Genomic DNA, 6,063 nt, shown 5'->3' on the forward strand with positions numbered 1-6,063 from the left:
ATAACACATAAATTCAAACAGACCATTATAAATTAGCTAAATGCCTTGAGAGCTATACATATACTGTGTCGTTTCTTTTCAAACATGATATTTTGAAAATTACATATATAATAAATTTACATACTATTTGAATGGCAATTAAGTTTCTAGTATGATTAATTAATGAACATTAAATAACTATATTCCAATGGACTTTCCAAACAATTTTTTGCTATATCAAGCAGAAGGAAGAATATTTATGAAGTTCAAAAAAATTAAAACATTAAATAAAAAGGAAAAGTTTATATCAAGAAAGGATACAAACATTTGAAATGATCCAGGAATGGTGCGATCAGGTCATACACTCAGATAAGTTGAATGACCAGAACACATATGCTTTTCAAACATGGAAAATAAATGGCTTTCCTACTAATTCTATTAATAATATTAATATATACACTGTAATATGGTTGGGTAAAGAAAAGCCTAATATAAATTTCATTCATACTATAATTGTATAACATATTTTAGAATGATGTATGAATGACTCCTTTAGGGAGTTTTTAACATAAAAGCTAAATTAACTTTTTCAATTATATTTTTGGAGAATTCTTGCATCTAGAATGTACTTTTTTCCTGATATGTTTAAATGAATTCTTGTCTGGTCTCAACAAGATAATGTAACACTTGGGACCAAAAATGAAGGCAAGGGGTGATGTGCTAGAAGTCAAGATAGACAATACTTCCATAGCCACAATGAACTTCCCTTTAGTGCTGTGGTAGACAGGAAGAAAGGTGACCCAGATGCAAAAACCACCAGCGTACTGAATGATAGAAATTTGGTTTTATTGAATGTATCAGGCTAATTTCTAGACAAAAAGGCCATGGTATAACTCCCAAGGGCCAAGAAACAGGTATTCCAAGACAGAGTGGAAGGCAAGAGCTGAACCCTTGTTGCACAAAATGATGATGTGTCCATGTTCAGCATGAGTATCTTGGTCAATGAGTGGTGGTGACATTGCCATCCATATTCCACAAAGAAGAAGTTGGATTAAGGTGCAGATAATGATGTAGTTTGGAGCTTTTGATATCATTAGCCACCTTACCATTCTCCCTGGAAAACTGACCTTAACGGCAAGGACCACAGTAATAGCTTTGGCTAACACGGTGGCAAAAGCCATTGTGAAAGCAACTCCAAAGGCAGTCAGCTGTAGGATGCAAGTAGCTGTGTGGGGCTGACAAACTTGAGTGTGATGAGCAAAATGTAACTCAGGGCTTGATAATTGGCCTTGACAATAGGAGTGTTTTTGTGTTTCACAAAGATCCCTATAACAAAGGCAGTGAGTACAGATAAGCTATTGATGTGCTAGCTAATGCCATCCCCAAGGGGTCTTCATAGTCCAGAAAGCTCACAGACATTTGGAAGCCGTGGTTCTTCTCTGTATTTGCATAATGACTCTCTGGACACTTCACACACTTGTCTACATCTGGTCAGAAATGTAGGTTATCATGAGATCATAAGTCAAGGCTAAGGTGATTTTTCTGTGACATTTCGAACTACAGGGACTGTCACGGAAGTTTTGGAATAGATGATAATTCCATTGGATGTACTTTAATGGGAGGTATGGCATATAACAGGGTCATTAATTGGGTCAGTGGGTGCTGGCATGGTTTCTAGCAAATACTGTGATATTTGGGATGGAATACCTAGTCATGATTATAGGGTCCCTAAATTCATTTTTAACACTTTAACAATTTTTGTGTACATCTTTTATAGTTTTCTTATCTATTCACTTTTTTATGAATATCAGCTTGGGCACTGATTCATAGAACTATTTTAGGAAAGAACATAGATAAGTTAGTATTCCTTTGTTGGACAAAGACTACTTTGGCTTTTTCGCTAAGAAATGGTGTCGTTGTAAAGCTTCTAATAATTTTCACTAATGTTTCCATAATAACTTTGTAATCATTAAGTCTATCAAGGCTGGGTAAGTATTCCGGTATTTCAAAATGCTACTCTCAATGTGATTTCTTTAATGTCTTTGAAGTAGCCATTTCTACTGTGATGAAATGGAATAGTAAGTTAGTATTTTTTTAGTTTTCTCTGATAGTTAATAATGTTGAATATTGCAAAGAAATATTTATTGGGCTTTATGTTTCTTCATTTTACAACTGTGTTTTTATTCAATTCACTACTTATTGATGAACACATCTGTGTTCTAAGTATTGGTCTTTGACATTTCATTATATATTATAGATATGAAATACTCTGAGATATATACTTTGAAATTATTTTCTCTCACTCCATAGGCTGCTTTGTCTTTATAGAAACAGTTTCTTTTGTGGTGGATAAACTAATTTTATTATATCTCTTTTGTTTGTGTTTTGAAGATGATTTTAACACTACTTGCTAAAATCATTTTCAGAGAGTTTGTATCTGAATCTTCAAGTACACTCTCTCTGTTTCCTTATGGAAATGTCAATGTTTCAGACATGGAGTGAATAGACCTAGTCATATTTTAATTTACCTATGCACTGGGTAAAATTTAAACAGGTAATATTCTGTAGGGAGAGGAATAGTTTTGTCAGTGATTCTTGATCAAAAAGTATTGTCACCAAACTATGATTTTCATTTTTCAAAAAAAAGAGGAAACTATAGCTCTTTTTGTGAATTTTGAAAAAGGGTCTCTCACTGAAACTTGGGATAATTACAACTTCCCAAGTGTGGTACATGAGGTACAACTTTGATGAATGTGAAACTTTGTAAAGGAAGAGAAAGAAAAACTCCCAGATGTATAGAAAGCTGTATCTTATAAGAATACATCAAAGTGGGCTCAGAGCAAAAGCCAATGTTTGTACTAAGTTAATGATTACTTGGGGAGTTTCGTCTGGAAGGGGGCATTCATGGACAGGCATAAATCTCTATTTGGAACTCTGAGCCATATGGACCCTTTAGAAGATGTATTCCAGAAAACAGATACAGTATTAAATAAGTTTAAGAGAAGAGGGACCAAATTACTCAGAGCAAGGATGATTAGTTTCAGAACCCATATTATTCATAACATAACTGTCTTATTTGGGGTTTTCCTACTGTGAACAGACACGACGATCAAGGAAAATTTTATAAGGATACCATTTAATTATGGCTGGCTTACAGGGTTAGACGTTCAGTCCAGTATCATCAAAGTGGAAATATGGTAACATATAGGTAGGCATGATGCAGGCAGAGCTGAGAGTTATACATCTTCCTCTAAAGGCTTCTAGTGGAAGACTCATTTCCAGGCATCTATGGTTGAGGGGCTAATAGACCACAGCCATAGTAACACACCTTTACAAACAAGGTGGTCCCTTCTAAAAGTGCCATTCCCTGGGCCATGCATAAAGAAACCATCACAATAACCAAAGCTAGAAAAGAATGAGAAAAAAAAAGTCAGGAGTCAATGAAAATCTTAAGCAAGGCTTTGAGTAGACCGTGAGAAGTCAATAGGAGCAAATGATCTTTGCTTGCTACATGAAGCTTATGTCAAGGTGAGACATCTGGAAATCCATTAGAAAACAGTAATAAGATCTTTCAGGAAGACAAGTACAAAATCTAGAAGATTGACTACTTCTCTGGCTGCTAGTGGACAGACTTTATGTTATTTCTTAGGCAAAGTCATTGAAGTAGGCATAAAAGTAAGTCACACTCAAAATTTCATATGTATAAGTCTCCATAATAAACTGTGTGGGAATATGCACAAATCACACATAGAGGCCAGTGAACAACTATGTACCCAGCAGGCTTGTTCAGTGGAGGAGAAGAGGTAAGATGTGGGGATGAAGAATAGAGGAGGGAGGGAAGACTGTGATGAGGATGTAAATATTATATATTTTAACCAATATAACATAATATCAAAAAAGGAAGAGAATAACTCCATATAACAATATCACTGCCTCAAGTATATTTTTCCAAATCACTGTTTTAATAAATTGCATGAAAAGGCATTTGTAAAAAAAAACCAACAGTAAAAAAGAAAAGGACAATTTTTCACTACATTCATTAAACTGGGAACCTATTTCTGTGCTCATGAGAATAGCAGAGCGTTTCCTAACCCTCACCCACTGTACCACTCTGAAAGGAAGATCCTATACATCACATGAGTAGCACAGTAGAGATAAGGTTGGTGCTGTGGACAAAGTTAAGTGACCTATAATGGTATGATTATATCATTTCTGGCCCTGTAATTTGTTTATTGTGCATTGGGGTGGGCTGTGGAGAGATGCCAATAAGTTATTTCCTTCCAATCAATTATGGCAGGGGAAGATGGCTGGCCTGAGGTAATGAGAGCAAGAAAACTGTTCCTGTCTCTTCTTGGATACAACACTTGGAAGAGCATGGCCAGCATCTCTCCTTGTGAGGACACTACAGTTGGTCATGGCTCTGCATATTAAAGATAGACCTTAGGACATGAGAGAAGGAGTGTTTGTTCTGCCTCTTACAGGTTTCAGCATTAAGTAAGGTATCTGAGATATAGCTGGGAAGCTCTTTCTGATGATGTGGGTGTGGCTCAGCAACTACCCAGTCATAGATAGATCCAGAACTTTTAGTTGGTTCTCCTACACATTTGCTTTATGATCTTCTGGAGTACATGAGAGACCCAAACATACAGATTCAAATCTGAAGAATGTCAAATACAAATGGTAAGAACATGATGTTGCAGAGCAGTCCTGGTAAGTAACCCATATGGATAGTATAGTACTCATAGGACTCATAGTCAATAAATGAATCAATACAATGAATATGTGTAAGTAAAGAAATGTGGGCAATATATTATGCAGTGGGACATTCTGGCAGTCTATTCCTTCCACATAGAGATATTTTTATTTTTGTTTGTTTGTTTTTTATTTTGAGGGGGAATGTTGCAAGGGAGATGGTTGTACAACTGAATAGGGAGATGAATGGAATTTTGGGTGCCTGATTTTAAATTTAGGATGCATCAATAACAAGTTTTTTAAAAGGGAATGCAACATCAGAGAAAATATGAAGTACCTTATCTTCCTGACAAAGCTATCTGGTGGTGGTTCTGCAATTGACTCAAAGGTTTCAAATGGTGATTGAAACAAGTAAAGAAATAATAAAAAAACAAACATTTTTCATATCTGTAAATACTTTGGCAACAGAAGTCTACACCATCTTAAATTCTATATTTTCCAAGGAACACATTCTTCTTACAACTGATGGTTATTCCCAGGTGCATACTGTGGAATATTATATACTGTGGAAATTTTCCAATCCTTGGGATGACAGATTGTGTAGTTTCAAAAGTATAAGGACTGTTTACAGAGCACAGAGGACTTTGGACATAGGGTAGGCATAGCCTTCCAAACTAAAACATTTTCATCCTGGAGAGATGTTCTTCATGACTCAGAAAGTTTTACCTTCAAGCATTCCATTACACATTGTATCTTCTTTAGACTCAGATATAAATAACTCACTTGACTAGAAAGCTATTATATTTAAAAGATAACATTTAAATTATAACAGATAGCCGGTGCTTTTTAATATAAAAACAAAATTCAAACAGACCATTATAAATTTAGTAAATGCCTTGAGAGCTTTACATATACCATGTTGTTCATCTTCTAACATGATATATTGAAAATTAAATACACAATAACTTTATGTACTATTTGTATGGAAATTAAATTTTAAGTATGATTAATTAATGGACATTAAGAAAATATATTCCAATGGACTTTCCAAACTAAATGTTTTGCTATTTCAAGCAGAACGAAGAATATTTATGAAGTTCAAAAAAATTGAAACTATATATAAAAAGGAAGAGTTTATATTGAAAAAGGATACAAACTTTCGAAATGATCCGGGAATAGAGCCATCAGGTCTTCAACTCAGAGAAGTTGAACGACCAGAAACATGAAAAATAAATGGCTTTCATACTATAATATTATAATATAGTTAGGTAAAGAAATAAAACCTGCTATAATTGCATTGCATTCATATTATAACTGTACAACATGTTTTAGAATGATATATGAATTATTCCTATGAAGTTGTCAACATAAAAGCTAAACTTATTTTTTCAA

General features: G+C 34.5%; 1 pseudogene; it reads right to left on the reverse strand.

The window, feature by feature from the left end:
- Vom2r-ps17 (vomeronasal 2 receptor, pseudogene 17) lies at positions 585-1,467 on the reverse strand (annotated as a pseudogene).

Source organism: Rattus norvegicus, chromosome 1 (assembly GCF_021556685.1).
Source record: "Rattus norvegicus strain SHRSP/BbbUtx chromosome 1, alternate assembly SHRSP_T2T, whole genome shotgun sequence".
Lineage (NCBI taxonomy): Eukaryota > Metazoa > Chordata > Mammalia > Rodentia > Muridae > Rattus > Rattus norvegicus.